The 16,536-nt window shown below is 47.8% G+C and overlaps 1 protein-coding gene across 5 annotated transcripts in view; it reads right to left on the reverse strand.

Moving 5' to 3' along the window:
* LOC139397721 (rho family-interacting cell polarization regulator 1-like) overlaps positions 1-15,670 on the reverse strand; it is a 131,492-nt gene extending 115,822 nt beyond the window's left edge. For 2 of the 5 annotated variants that reach the window (XM_071144446.1, XM_071144293.1), the window contains exon 1: positions 15,532-15,653. The gene's annotated coding sequence lies outside the window, so the exon portion shown is untranslated. Of the gene's footprint in view, positions 1-15,531 lie in introns of all 5 variants that reach the window. The other 3 variants (XM_071144620.1, XM_071144553.1, XM_071144215.1) reach the window with 3 other exon arrangements.
* Positions 15,671-16,536: the final 866 nt, after the last annotated feature.

Consider the following 16,536-nt stretch of genomic DNA (forward strand, 5'->3'; position numbering starts at 1 on the left):
TAATAGGATAATACCTAGGAAGTTGTAACCTGTAACACACCTTGTTTATTCTCCTCAGGACTTTGAACGGCCCCACACACTGCGGCCCCAGCTTCCGACAGGGCAGGCGGAGGGACAGGTTTCGGGTCGAGAGCCAGACCCTGTCCCCCGGTGCAAACACGGGGGCCTCACTGCGGTGCTGGTCAGCGCTCCTCTTCTGCCGTTATCCCGCTAACCGTAGTGAGTCCTGAACGGCTTTCCAGGTGTCCTTGGAGCGCTGTACCCATTCCTCCACCGCAGGAGCCTCGGTCTGGCTCTGATGCCATGGGGCCAGGACCGGCTGGTAACCTAACACACACTCAAAAGGGGACAAGTTAGTTGAGGAGTGGCGTAGGGAGTTCTGAGCTAGTTCAGCCCAGGGAACATACCATGCCCACTCACCAGGCCGGTCCCGGCAATAGGACCGCAGAAACTTGCCCACATCCTGGTTTACGCGCTCCACCTGCCCATTACTCTCGGGGTGAAAACCTGAGGTTAATCTGACCGAGACCCCCAGTCTCTCCATAAACGCCCTCCATACTCTGGACGTGAATTGGGGACCCCGATCAGAAACAAGCAACGGGATGAGACGACAGGACTTAGAAAACCGATCCACAACGACCAGGATCGTAGTACTTCCCTGGGACGGGGGAAGGTCGGTAAGAAAGTCCACCAATAAGTGTGTCCACGGCCGTTGTGGAACGGGGAGGGGTTGTAATTTCCCTCTAGGCAGGTGCCGAGGAGCCTTGCTCTGAGCACACACTGAGCAGGAGGGGACATAAAATCTCATGTCTTTAGCCAGCGTGGGCCACCAGTATCTCCCTCTCAGACTCCGCACTGTCCTCTCGATGCCAGGATGACCCGAGGAGGGGAGAGTATGAGCCCACCGAATCAGCTTGTCCCGGATCCCCCTCGGCACGTACTGAGTCCCCACTGGACAGTTAGGAGGGCCGGCTCTGACCGTGAGGCCTCCTCTATCTCTGCGTCCACCTCCCATACCACCGGTGCCACGAGACATGACGGTGAAATGATGGGAGTTGGCTCAACGGGCCGCTCCTCGGTATCATAGAGGCGGGACAGCGCACCGGCTTTGGTGTTTTGGGAGCCTGGCCGGTATGAGAGGGTAAACCGGAACCTGGTAAAAAAACATGGCCCATCTAGCCTGACGTGGATTTAGTCTCTTCGCTGCCCGGATATACTCGAGATTACGATGGTCAGTCCAGATGAGAAAAGGGTGTTTAGCCCCCTCAAGCCAATGTCTCCACACCTTCAGAGCCTTGACTACAGCTAACAACTCCCGGTCCCCCACATCATAGTTTCGCTCCGCTGGGCTGAGCTTGCTCGAAAAGAAAGCACACGGGCGAAGCTTGGGTGGCACGCCCGAGCGTTGGGACAGCACGGCTCCGACCCCAGCCTCGGACGCATCCACCTCTACTATGAACGCTAAAGAGGGGTCCGGATGCACCAACACGGGCGCATTGGTGAACAGCTCCTTCAAACGACTGAAGGCTCTGCCCGCCTCTGCTGACCAGCGCAAGCGCACCGGTCCTCTCGTCAGCAGTGAGGTGATGGGAGCAGCCACCTGACCAAAACCCTGGATAAACCTCCGGTAGTAATTGGCAAACCCTAAAAACCGCTGCACCTCTTTCACCGTGGTCGGAGTCGGCCAATTACGCACGGCTGTAATGCGGTCATCCTCCATCACCACCCCGGAGGTGGAAATACGATATCCCAGAAAGGAAACGGACTGTTTGAAAAACTCACATTTCTCCGCCTTGCAATACAGGTCATGCTCCACCAGTCGCCCAAGTACCTTACGCACCAGAGACACATGCGCCGCGCGTGTGGCAGAATAGATCAAGATGTCATCGATGTACACTACCACTCCCTGCCCGAGCAGGTCTCGGAGAATCTCATCTACGAAGGATTGGAAGACGGCTGGAGCATTCTTCAACCCGTATGGCATGACGCGGTACTCATAATGACCAGATGTAGTATTAAATGCGGTTTTCCACTCATCTCCTCCCCGGATACGCACCAGATTATACGCGCTCCTCAGGTCCAGTTTTGTGAAGAAGCGCGCCCCGTGAAATTATTCCACCGCCGTAGCGATGAGAGGTAGTGGGTAACTAAACCCCACTGTGATGGAATTTAGACCTCTATAATCAATGCACGGACGCAGACCTCAATCCTTCTTCTTCACAAAAAAGAAGCTAGAGGAGACGGGTGATGTGGAGGGCCGAATGTACCCCTGTCCCAGCGATTCAGCAACATATGTTTCCATCGCTACCGTCTCCTCCTGAGACAATGGATACACGTGACTCCTAGGAAGTGCAGCGTTCTCCAGAAGGTTTATCACGCAGTCCTCTCGACGATGAGGTGGTAATTGGGTCGCCTTCTTTTTACTGAAGGCGATAGCCAAATCGGCATATTCAGAGGGAATGCGCACGGTGGAAACTTGGTCTGGACTCTCCACCGTAGTCGCACCAATGGCAACTCCTATACACCTACCTGAACACTCCTCTGACCCCCCCTTAAGAGCCCCCTGTCGCCAGGAAATCACCGGGTTGTGTTGAGCTAACCAGGGAACCCCCAACACCACTGGAAACGCAGGTGAATCTATAAGGAACAGACTAATCTGCTCCTTATGATCCCCCTGCGTTACCATGTCCAGCGGCACCGTAGCCTCCCTAATTATTCCTGACCCTAATGGTCGGCTATCTAAGGAGTGCACAGGGAAAGGTAGGTCTAACGACACCAGGGGAATCCCTAGCCTTAACGCAAGCCCACAATCCATGAAATTCCCAGCTGCGCCTGAATCGACTAGCGCCTTATGCTGTAGAGAGGGAAAAAACCCAGGGAAAGAAGTCGATACATACACATGACCGACAGGAAGCTCTGGGTGAGTCTGGTGCTTACTCACCTGGGGTGATCGAGCAGTGCTCCGCCTGTCCTCACGACTCCCAGACGAGTTCCTCCAGCACCGGTCTGACGTGTGCCCTCGTCGACCACAACTGGTGCGGGATTCTGTCACGTATTATCAAGGTGGGTGGAATCAGGCGCAGAGAGCAGGTTTCAGTGATTCGACAGTTTATTCTCCGGTGCACAAAAAACACGGTCAACCCAACATACAGGGTGAATAATCCAACACAGGATCAAAAATAAACCGGAGAAATAACACACACGTACTACACCAAATACATGAATACAAACAATCCCGCACAAAACAAGGGCGGGACAACCTACTACATATAAGGACGTTAATTAAACTAAAATACACACAGGTGAAACTAATAAGACAAAACCAACAGACAAACGAAAAAGGGATCGGTGGTGGCTAGTAGGACGGTGACGACGACCGCCGAGCACCGCCCGAACAGGCAGGAGAGCCAACTTCGGCGGAAGTCGTGACACAGTTAGAGTACCCAGCTTGTGTAAAGTCCTTGTCTGCGTTAGCATTGGACCCAACTCAGAACTTTCAACATGGGAAACAAAATCTGCAGTAACCGAGTATTCCAGCTACTCTCTTCCTATGAACCAGGTGCTATTAAATGTAAAAACAAATTGGACAGAAAACCTGCAGCTAGGGTAGGATTCTAGGCTAACCAGAGCTGTTTCCTCTGTTCCAAGATCGTCAGGAACAGTCGGAGGTGTAGGGGGCTGTGGAGCCATTATCCTGGCGGCACTTATGGAAGGGTGGGTAGGCTCTGCAGGCAAAGCTATCTGAAGCTCGGCAGCATCATTGCTGCTGGGCTTGGTGGCAGCCTCTATGGTTTGATGCTGCTGCTGCTGCTGCTGCTAGTTGCTATCATTTTCCTTTGGCTTTGTTTGGGTACCTTGGCAAAGCCAATTTCTGATATCCACCGTGGCAGTGGCAGATTAGCTGGTTCGAGCTAGCTAAATACGCAAAGGCTAATAACACTACGCTCTTTACAGCTCGCTAAGAAGTGAACAAATCTGTGTAGTGGTGGGGCGTGAGGCAGAGTTGAGTGAAGCAGCTTCAACAGTAAACTTGACCCCGCCATATAAATCAAAATCAAATATTACAGGCGGAGGCGTATCACATTATTCACTTAGCCTACCATAGATGAGAAGCACTTTTTCCCCACTTTTTATGGAAACCCAACCACCCCAGTGGCTTTTCCATAGCCCCCCTACACACACCGCGGCACGCTCTGTCAATTGTGTAAACTACTTAAGTAAAAATACTTTAAAGTACTACTTAAGGAGTTTTTGGGGTATCTGTACTTTACTATTTATATTTTTGACAACTTTTACTTCACCTCATTCCTAAAGAAAATAATGTACTTTTTACTCCATACATTTTCCCTGAGGCCCAGAAGTACTGAGCATGACAGGAAAATGGTCCAAGCGCACACTAATTAAGCAAACATCCATGGTCATCCCTACTGCCTCTGATCTAACGGATTCACTAAACACATATGCTTCGTTTGTAAATTAAGTCTGAGTGTGTCACGAATATCACCGAAGGTGGCTCCATTTCCCATTTGGGCGGCGCTCGGCGGTAGTCGTCGCTGGTCTACTAGCTGCCACCGATCCCTTTTTACCCTTTTTGTTTGGTTTTGTCTAATTGGTTTCATCTGTTCCTTGTTGGGGTTTTTGGGTTGGGGTTATTTAAGTTCTATTAGCCCGCCTGTGTTTGTGCCGGCTTGTTTGCTGTTATGTCAAGAGGTGTTCCTGTTTTTTGTTGGGATTGTCGCTGCCCAGCGTATGTACCAGTTTGTACTCGGGAAGAGTGTTTTACACCTGTGTTCTGCGTCACCCGTTTTGTCACGTTCTGACCTTTATTTCCTTTGTTTTGTCATTATTTAGTATGGTCAGGGCGTGAGTTGGGGTGGGCAGTCTATGTTTGTTTTTCTATGATTTGGGTATTTCTATGTTTTGGCCTAGTATGGTTCTCAATCAGAGGCAGGTGTCATTAGTTGTCTCTGATTGAGAATCATACTTAGGTAGCCTGGGTTTCACTGTGTGTTTGTGGGTGTTTGTTTCCGTGTCTGTGTTTTTCACCACACGGTACTGTTTTGGGTTTCGTTCATTCCACGTTTATTGTTTTTGTATTCGGTTGTTCATGTGTACATTCTCGTATTAAAAGAACCATGGACACTTACCACGCCGCATATTGGTCCTCTGATCCTTTTCGCCTCTCCTCTTCGGAGGAAGAGGAGGAAATCCCTTACAGAAACACCCACCAACCAAGGACCAAGCGGCGTGGTAAAAGACAGCGACGACAGCAGCAGCAACAACAGCGGCCAGCATCACAGGACTCCTGAACATGGGAGGAGATACTGAACAGAGAGGGACCCTGGGCACAGGCTGTGGAATATCGCCGCCCCAAAGCAGAGCTGGAGGCAGCGAAGGCTGAGCGGCGGCGATATGAGGAGGCAGCACGGCAGTGCGACAGGTACGAGAGGCAGCCCCAGAATTTTTTTGGGGGGGGCACACGAGGTGTGAAGCTAAGCCAGGTAGCAGACCTGAGCTCACTCCTCATGCGTATTATAAGCAGCGCGTTACTGGTCAGGCACCGTGTTATGCGGTTAAGCGCACGGTGTCGCCAGTACGTGCCCATAGCCCGGTGCGCTATAGGGCAGCCCCCCGAGAGTGTCATGCGAGTGCGGGCATCGAGCCAGGGCGTATGGTGCCTGCTCAGCGGGTCTGGTCGCCGGTACGCAGTTTTGGTCCAGGGTATCCTGCGCCGGCTCTGCGTGCTGTGTCTCCGGGGCGCTGGGAGGGTGCAGTGCGTCCTCTGCCTGCGCTCCGCTCATTCCGGCCAAATGTGGGAGTGGAACCTAAGGGAGAGGTGCGCGTAGTAAGCACTAGATCTCCCGTGCGTATCCACAGCCCGGTTCAACCTGTGCCTGCACTCTGGAGGGTCCGGGCTAGAGTAGTGATCCAGCCTGGGGAAGTGGTGCCAAGGCTGCGCACCAGAGCTCCAGTGCTCCTACACAGCCCGGTCCTTCAGGTGCCTCCTCCTAACACCAAGCCTCCTGAAGGTCTCCCCAGCCTGGTGGTTCCTGTGGCAGCCCCACGCACCAGGCTGTCTCTCTGTCTCCTCCCTACAGAGTCTCCCGCCTGTCCGGCGCTGCCGGAGTCTCCCGCCTGTCCGGCGCTGCCGGAGTCTCCCGCCTGTCCGGCGCTGCCGGAGTCTCCCGCCTGTCCGATGCTGCCGGAGTCTCCCGCCTGTCCGGCGCTGCCGGAGTCTGAGGCGCCAGAGCCCCTCTGTCCCGAGCTGCCCCTCTGTCCCGAGCTTCCGCCCCTCTGTCCAGAGCTTCCGCCACTCTGTCCCGAGCTGCCCCTCTGTCCAGTGGGGTCATTGAGAAGGGTGGCCATGGTTAGAAAGCCACGGAGGCGGACAATAAGGCGGACTAAGACGATGGTGAAGTGGGGTCCGCGTCCCGCGCCAGAGCCGCCACCGCGGACAGACGCCCACCCAGACCCTCCCCTGTAGGTTAAGGTTTTGCGGCCAGAGTCCGCACCTTTGGGGGGGGGGGGGGGGGGGGGGTACTGTCACGTTCTGACCTTTATTTCCTTTGTTTTGTCGTTATTTAGTATGGTCAGGGCGTGTTGGGGTGGGCAGTCTACAGTATGTTTGTTTTTCTATGATTTGGGTATTTCTATGTTTTGGCCTAGTATGGTTCTCAATCAGAGGCAGGTGTCATTAGTTGTCTCTGATTGAGAATCATACTTAGGTAGCCTGGGTTTCACTGTGTGTTTGTGGGTGTTTGTTTCTATGTTTTTCACCACACGGTACTGTTTTGGGTTTCGTTCATTCCACGTTTATTGTTTTTGTATTCGGTTGTTCATGTGTACATTCTCGTATTAAAAGAACCATGGACACTTACCATGCCGCATATTGGTCCTCTGATCCTTTTCGCCTCTCCTCTTCGGAGGAAGAGGAGGAAATCCCTTACACGTTTGTGCGCTATTCCTGTACGGACATTAAAGCGTTTTCCCGAATCCTCTGCTCTCTGCGCCTGACTCCACACCCATCACTCTTCGAACGTTACAGAAGCCCGCACCATTACAATGGAGTCAGCAGGAGCAGCGACCACCCCTCTCCCCACGATGGAGGAGCGTGTCCTTCATCACACGTCCATCCTCCATTGCATCGGATCAGCGATGGATCAGATGATGGAGAGGATGGACCGATGGGAGAGGAGTGGTCTCCCTACTTCCCCTCCAACCCCCCTACCTGCAACGCTACAACCTCCTCCAGCGGTATCCGGTACCAGCGCCCTGCGTATTGCGCCTCCGAGGGAGTACGATGGAGCGGCGGCGGGGTGCCAGGGATTCCTGCTCCAACTCGAGCTTTACCTGGCCACCGTTCGGCCGGCTCCCTCGGACGAGGAGAGCGTGAGTGTCCTTGTCTCTTGCTTGACGGGTAGAGCCCTGGAGTGGGCCAATGCCGTCTGGAACGGGCCCGACTAGGCGAGGGGCCACTACCCGGAGTGAGATATTATTCCATCTCAGGTAGGGGACGAGGAGCGCGCAGGACTTCGTGCGGAGTTCCGGACCTTGGACGCTGGGGCGGGGTGGAACAACAGGGCCCTAATAGACCATTACAGGTGTAGCCTGAGAGAGGACGTCCGCAGGGAGCTGGCTTGTCGGGACACTACGCTCACCCTGGACCAGCTCATAGACCTGTCGATCCGGCTAGACAATCTGCTGGCTGCTCACAGATGTTCTGAAAGGGTCCTGTCTGTTCCACCTCCTGGCCCTCCCGCTCCCATACCTATGGAGCTAGGGGGGGCTGCATCTAGGGAGACCGGAGGAAGAGGCTCCTCCTGCACCAGCTGTGGCCGGAGAGGGCACACTTCTGGTTGGTGCTGGAGGAGTCCATCTGGGAGTCGAGAGGGCAGGCAGAACACTTCTCGGTCACCCCAGGTGAGTCAGCACCATACTCACCCAGAGCTTCCTATTGGTCACATATTTTTATTAATTTGTTTCCCCAAGTTTTCTCCTTCTCTCCAGCACAACGCTAGTCGATTCAGACGCAGCTGGGAACTTTATAGATTGCGGACTCGCCCAGAGGTTGAGGATTCCATTAGTGCAGATAGACCCCCCCCCCCCCTCCCCGTGCACTCCTTAGATAGTCGACCGTTAGGGTCAGGGCTGGTCAGGGAGGCCACGGTTTCACTGGAGATGATTACGTGGGGGGATCATAAGGAGCGGATTAGTCTGTTCCTTATCGATTCACCTGCGTTTCCGGTGGTGCTGGGTGTTCCCTGGCTGGCTAGTCACAATCCTAGGATTTCATGGAGACAGGGAGCTCTCCAGGGGTGGTCTGATGAGTGTTCAGGCAGGTGTGTAGGAGTTTCCATCGGTGCGACGACGGTGGAGAGTCCAGACCAGGTGCCCACCGTGCACATTCCCGCTGAGTATGCCGATTTGGCTATCCCAATTAGCGACCCAATTAGCACCTCATCGACAGGGGGATTGCGTGATAAACCTCCAGGTAAACGCTGCACTGCCCAGGAATCAAGTGTACCTATTGTCTCAGGAGGAGACGTTGGCTATGGAGACATATGTCACGGAAGCTCTGGGACAGGGGTACATTCGGCCCTCCATGTCACCCGTCTCCTCAAGTTTCTTTTTTGTGAAGGAAAAGGAGGGAGGTTTGCGTCTGTGCATTGATTATCGAGGTCTCAATTCCATTACGGTGGGTTTTAGTTACCCACTACCTCTTGTCGCTACGGCGGTGGAATCATTTCACAGAGTGTGGTTCTTCACAAAACTGGACCTCAGGAGCGCGTATAATCTGGTGCGTATTCGGGAGGGAGATGAGTGGAAAACCACGTTTAGTACCACATCTGGCCATTATGAGTACCTCGTCATGCCGTATGGGTTAAAGAATGCTCCAGCCATCTTTCAATCCTTCGTTGACGAGATTCTCAGGGACCTGCACGGACAGGATGTGGTGGTGTATATTGACGATATCTAGATCTACTCCGCCACACGCGCCGAGCATGGGTCTCTGGTGCGCTAGGATCTTGGGCGACTGCTGGAGCATGACTTGTACGTTAAGGCGGAGAAATGTGAGTTTTCGAATATCACCGAAAGTGGCTCCCCTTCCCGTTCGGGAGGCGCTCGGCAGTCGTCATCGCCGGTCTACTAGCTGCCACAGATCCCATTTTCCCCTTTTCGCTTGGTTTTGTCTAATTGGTTTCACCTGTTCCTTGTTGGGGTTTTTGGGTTGGGGTTATTTAAGTTCTATTAGCCCGCCTGTGTTTGTGCCGGCTTGTTTGCTGTTATGTCAAGAGGTGTTCCTATTTTTTGTTGGGATTGTCGCTGTCCAGCGTATGTACCAGTTTGTACTCGGGAAGAGTGTTTTACGCCTGTTTTCGGAGTCACCCATTTGTGCGCTATTCCTGTACGGACATTAAAGCGTTTTCCGAGTCCTCTGCTCTCTGAGCCTGACTCCACACCCATCACTCTTCGAACGTTACAGAGTGTTGGAGTGTGCCCCTGGCTATCCATAAATTACAAAAACAAGAAAATGGTGCTGTATAGTATAAGAAATTCGAAATTATTTATACTTTTACTTTTTAGTAATTTTAGTAATTACATTTACTATTGATACTTAAATATATTTAAAACCAAATACTTTAGACTTTTATTCAAGTAGTGTTTTACTGGGTGACTTTCACTTTTACTTTTAAGGTATATTTACTTTTACTCAAGTATGACAATTGGGTACTTTTTCCACCACTGCTGCTGACACAGTGCAGCAGAGATACTGTCACACCCTGGCCTTAGTTATCTTTGTTTTCTTTATTATTTTGGTTAGGTCAGGGTGTGACATGGGGGATTTATGTGTTTTGACTGGTCTAGGGGTTTTTGTATGTTTATGGGGCTGTGGCCTTTCTAGGTAGTTTGTATGTCTATGGTTGCCTAGATTGGTTCTCAATTAGAGGCAGCTGTCTATCGTTGTCTCTGATTGGGAACCATATTTAGGCAGCCATATTCTGTGGGTACTTTGTGGGTGGTTGTCTTCTGTCATTGCACCAGATAGGACTGTTTCGGTTTTCACATGTGTTATTTTGTAGTGTTCTCGTGTATGGTCTTTATTAAACTCTAACCACGCTGCATGTTGGTCCTCTCCTTCAACGGAAGAAAACCGATACAGATTTTGCGGCAACCTATTACTCAGTCATTTTAACTTTTTTGACATTTTTATATAGGATCCTAAAACTGAGGGCTCACAAGTATTAACCGAGGGGGCTGAGGGGGCTATGCCAGCTAGTTAACTTGGGCTAATCTCCTGTTTTTATTTGAATCTCCTGTTTTTAGCTCCTCATATGATCTCTGCTTGTTGGCTAACTATCCACCTTGTCATTGGCATAAAGCAGTGTTCCCCAACCCTGGTGTGTGCGTGAGGGAGTGCATGTGCGCTAAGGTCTGGAGAATCAGAGCAGGTGGCCAGTCCACACTACCGCTGTTCTGCATTCTGATGGCTTGTAGATAGAAACTGTCCCTGAGCCAATTGGTATCAGATCGCCTGCCCGATGGTAATGGGGATTCGATCCAGCAACCTTTCGGTTACTGGCCCAACGCTATAACCAGTAGGCTACCTGCCACCCCACTTACCTCCTTCCTATAGGCTAACTGGTCATTGTTGGTTATCAGGCCTACAACTCTGGTGTCATCAGCAAATTTGATGATGGAGTTGGTGTTGTACAAAGCCAAACAGTCGTGGGTGAACAGGGAGTACAGCAGAGGGCTGAGGACACACCCCTGGGGGTCCCCTGTGTTAAGAGTCAGTGTGGTGGAGGTGTTGTTGCCAATCCCAGTTTTTCAAAAGTTATCTATTTTGCTTATCAGATAGGATTATATGCATAGAAATATAATGAATAGACCGAACATATCATTGACTTGAACGGGGACTCATGTTCTATTAATTCTATTTTTATGCATTTAATCCTATCTGATAGCCGAAATACGGATAGATAACTTTGGAAAAACTGGGCCCTGGGTTGTGGGTTTGATTCCCACTGTGGTCACATATGAAAATGTATGGACTCACTTTGTATGGACTCACTCAGTGAAGGCTCTTCAGGGGAGGACCATCCTCAGTGAATTTTGAAAAATGTAAATAATGAAACATAAAACAAGTTAGACTTCTTAGATAAAACTATAATATATTCACCTCACCCAATGATTGATTAAAACACAATATTTTGTAATGAAGGTCTACAGTAGCCTCAGCAGCACTCTCTAGGGTAGCACCATATTCTAACCAGAGGACAGCTAGCTTCTGTCCTCCTCTTGGCACATTGACTTCAATCCAAAATGTAGGAGGCTCACGGTTCTCACCGCCTTCCATAGACTTACACAGTCATTATGACAACTTCCGGAGGACGCCCTCCAACCTATCAGAGCTCTTGCAGCATGTACTGACATGTTGTCTATTCAATCAAAGGACCAGAGAATGAATCTAGTACTGAACGCTAGCTAGCACTGCAGTGCGTAAAATGTGGTGAATAGTTGACTCAAAGAGAGAGAAAGACAATAGTTGAACAGTTTTGAACAAATGAATTTCTTCCAAAATTAATGAGAAGCAAGAGAGAGAGAGAGAGAAAAGAGAGAGAGAGTTAGCTATATTTCGTAATATATATTTATTTCACTTTCATTTTCACTTACTTAGCTAGCATCAAATGCAGCTACCTAGTTTAGCCTACTCAAACACCCTGCTCAAACAGAGAGGAAGGGGAAGGGGAGGTAGCTGATTATTGCTATGCAACACTAGAACTCTTCCAAGTCAAGGTACTCTTTTGGTTTAATTAATTTACTGCCACCAGGGCCCACCGGTGTAACTGCTAAACTGCTTGCTGCTGTACTGCATGATTGATGATTTTAGTGGGTTTTCTAACGAGTTAGTTTTAGTAGATATGTTGACTATGATGTGGCAACGATGTAGGCTGTGTGTTAGCTTGGTTTGGCTTGGATAAAAAACAATTGCCTGTTCACAGACAGCTGATGTGTTGTGCACTGAAGTCCACAAAACGAATGGAAAAGGTGAGTGGAAGAGAGTGCGTAGATGGATGCGAGAAGGAATTATATGTACAACGAGCTGTTTGTATGTGGCTGCTAGGAAAGTGAATTGTTTGTGTGTGATCGGGGGTGTATTCATTGCACTGATCCTGTTGAAAAATGTTTCTTAAACGGAAGCAAACGGAACAAAACAGAGAAACACTCTCGCTTGCAACTGTTGGACTAATGATTGCACCCTAGATCAACTAGATGCAGAAAAGAGTGTGCAAAGCGCTATTGAATGTGTGACTGTCTGTCACCTTGATTACTCAAACTTCTCTCGACCTATGAACCTACGAATTAAACTTTCATTCATAGGCTAGGTTGTAGCAACCTCATAATCGGTACAGGGAAAATTAGAGTATCATGTAGTAGCCTAAACCTATTGACGTTACATTGAACTGGGTGAATGGAATATGAATGACAGTCAACTAATATGATGTAATAGAAATAAGGCCATGTTCATAAAAAAATAATAATCTTCCCTCATCTTTTTTTTTTTTACGCCCTGTTTTTCTTCCCAATTTCCGATCTTGTCTCATCGCTGCAACTCCCAAACGGGCTCCGGAGAGGTGAAGGTGGAGTCATGTGTCCTACGAAATATGACCCGCCTAAACACGCTCCTTAACACCCACCAGCTTAACCAGGAAGCCAGCCGCACTAACGCGTCAGAGGAAACACTGTTCAACTGGCGACCGTGATCAGCCCGCAGGCACCCGGCCCGCTACAAGGAGTCGCTGGAGATTGCGATGAGCCAAGTAAAGCCCCACCGGCCAAACCCTTCCCTAACCCATATGACGCAAGGCCAGTTGTGCGCCGTCCTATGGGACCCCCGGCCACAGCAGTGCCTTAGACTGCTTTGGATTAAAGTGTCTGCTTTGTAAATGGAATCATTTACGGAATAATTGGCCAATGCAATGAGTGAAGCAGTGTGAAAACCTAGCTGCCAAAAGACCCCAGCAACTTCATTTTGGATACATACTTACTGTATAAGGGATGCGTTTGTTACATGCAGTACATGTCTCTTCCTGTCAATATCAGATTTTATTTGTTTTTACTCTGAAGTAAAATCATAATAGTAATCATCATAATAGAACATTGTGGTATAAATCATGCTTTATATCTTTATACTTTACAAACATACATTTTCATTGTGCAGGTCTCAAAATATCTATAGTAAACAAACCAGTTTAAAATGTATAGGTTTACCAAACGGTTAAGTGATTATCAATTAAGAGAAGTTGGATTAAATAATAGTGAAATGTGTTAACACATGAGAAAACAATCACATCAAAGTAATGTGAGCATTACATTGTGAAAAACAAGTACTCTATGAACATTTATTGCAATGTGAAACGTTTGGTGAAAAGGTGAATTGGTGTGATGTACTCAGTCAGTTGAAAATGTGCTTAAAGTTCGTTTTGACTTTTGTACTAAGAGTTGTGAAAACTGACCACATAATTGTGAAAATTGCACCAAAGCAATAAAAAAAACTGTAAGATACAGTTTTCATGGATACAACATGTATTCCCTTAGACACGGCACAGATTCCCTGGATGAAAACAACTTTCTGAATGTTATTTTATCCATGTGGGAGGCTGGAAGACAGGCTGTCACCCTTTCTCCTCCATGAAAGCCCTCCTGATATTGAGAAACCCTCCCCAAAAAGCTATCCGTTGTCTGGGCAACGAGAGTGCTTGTGTACAACAACGAAAGTCTGGGGAGGGGTGAGGTGGGCACTGTCAGTTCAGCTTCTTCCACTGGGAATGTCCCAGGCTGGCTCAGAACCAACCAATACCAATGAGCTAATGATTAAACAACAGGACTGTGGGACAGAAAAACAGTCCAATTTCTCAGTTACCACATAGTTAGTTAAAGGAAAATTCCACTTTAAAAATATATTTTGCATCATACTGTGACACTTTCTGTATTTTTACATTTCTATATCTTGAAACCTTGATTGCAGACATGCAAAACATTTTGGGACTGTATCAACAATGGATTAATGAAACAAATACCAAAAGATGGAAAGCCATAAGAAAAGTGTAGGCTACTGTGTTTAGGTTGTGGAGTTTGATGTCTGAGTAGCAAAGAATACCTTTATATTTGGGATCTGGGTATCTGTTCAATGGTATTTTTGATTGTTGATATTTAGGCCTACCCATTCATTTTGGAAGAATACAAATAAATTCCCAATTCGTTTTTTTCCTATCATAACCCCAAATATGGTTTAATTGTTTACAAACATCAAACAAACAATGTAGAGTGACAGTCCTTGTATCTAGACTAGAGTACAACTGTCTGTGAATCAGCAGCTGTCAACCAACACAGAGATATTGTATGGCACATAGTGGTGTGCTTAAGTTTAGGAGCACATCACAAGCTAGGTTTCCATCCAATTGGCGATAGATTTGAACGCAAATATGCTAAAATCCACATAAAAACAATATACGGATTTTCCCACCAGATGTGTTTCCATCAAATTGATTTGTTGCAGATAAATGTCTGTGCGTGATGACGTCGTGCACATAAAATTAACTTATTTTGCGGTGAAATTCCCATGTACCAAATACAAACTTCAAGTTAAATGGGTTTCCATCGCATTTTCAATTCTACTGATGGTTTTCTCACAAAATAAGTGTTATAAATCGAAAGAAGTCACCATTGGCCTCATGGTGAAATCGCTGATCAGTTTCCTTCCTTTCAGGCAACTGAGTTAGGGAGGATGCCTGTATCTCTGTAGCGACTCTATGTACTGGTACACCATCCAAAATGTAATTAATAACTTCACCATGCTCAAAGGGATATTCAATGTATGCTTTTTTATTTTTTTTACCAATTTACCAGTAGGTGCCTTTCTTTGCGAAGCAATGGCAAACCTCCCTGGTCTTTGTATATATATTATATATATATTTTAATCGGGACCTGCTGTCTATCTTGACCCTGTTCTGGGTCCGGATCTGGTCAGCAGTCCACTGAGTATGGGGGGTGTAGAGAATCATTGTACCATCTAAACCTCTGTGAAATCTATTTTCCATAAACAAAAATGTGTTTCAAAAATGTTTATATTTATGTTTGAAGCTGACGTATAAAAACGAAATTAAAAGACGCAAAATGTTTACTTAAGAACGGGAAGCATAGAAATAAAACACATAGAACATATCTACTCGTAGACTTGCTTTCAATGAGAATGATAGATCTATAACAAACATTTCTGTGTGAATTTGATCGAGTCGCCCAAAAAGTTACATATTGCAGCTTTTTTTTTAAATCCAATGGCATCGTGACATTTTTTGTTGATTTCACCTTGAATTCACGTTAGTTGACAACTAAACTATGCAAATCAAAACTAGACATTGAACTGATGATGTCTGTGCCCATTGGGGTACTTCACTCGCATGAAAAGGTTGAAGGGAAACCTGGTTACAGATACTGATCAAAACCCCAAAAATAGCACTGCCTTACCTTGACTTTAGTCCGAAATGTAAGCAGAAGAACAATAATGAGTAGCACCAACACAGTAGAGACAAAATAAGTCTTTCAAGTTCAAACTCCCATGCAAGTGGTACAGCAGAACTCCCCTTGAATGTCCCACCTCTTTTGCGCTTTTGATGAGCCACGTAAGTTGCATTATTGGCTACCCTTCTCACGCTTGTTTTACAGACAGTTGAGGAGTGACCTGCCCCGATAAATGCAACTGCCCGTTTTGTCTTTGTTAATTTCAACATGTGATGGACAGTTAACCCTTCGTCTAAATCCTATACCATTTGTTGACACAATACTAAACCATATGTGAATGCATGATATCTGCAATCCGATAAAGTGATTAAGGGTTAACAGCTGGACATTGAAACGCACTTCACTTCACTTACACACACGATTCTGTTGTCTCCAACTGCCTAGTAGATGTCCCATAGCTTTATCCATGTCAAACAAGAAGACTGTCGCACCTTTCTGTATGGACAGTGAGTGACTGCACTACAATTGGTGCACACACCAAAAAGCGCTGTGCCTAAACTTGTACCACCAACACAAGGAACAACATTTCCATACTGGCAACACATGTCCCTTTGGTGTAACATTCAGCATTTCTAAAATATTCTGTGTCACCATGGAAGGGTCATCTTACACATTACTTGATCTCACCCTACAGACACTGTAATTATTAGGTTATGACAACTGGGTTATGACTATATTGGTGATGTTGAAGAAACTGATTTAATGTTGTGGTTTTTAATGTTTGCTATTGAGTGCAATATTGCAAAGCCCTTAAAATGTTAGTGCTTATAAGCCATCAGCCCCTGCCCCTTGGATTTGATCTGCCTTTAAGCTTCAGTCAGCAGTTTTACCAGTCCACACTTCCTGTTTGCTCTAACACTAGCGCTTTCTCCCCTGTCATGACCCCCAGCACGCACATCCGCTTGGCCCCTGGAGATCAGGTTGGCCTTCAGTAAGAGTGGGGAGATAGAG

This window comes from Oncorhynchus clarkii, chromosome 1, assembly GCF_045791955.1.
Source record: "Oncorhynchus clarkii lewisi isolate Uvic-CL-2024 chromosome 1, UVic_Ocla_1.0, whole genome shotgun sequence".
NCBI lineage: Eukaryota > Metazoa > Chordata > Actinopteri > Salmoniformes > Salmonidae > Oncorhynchus > Oncorhynchus clarkii.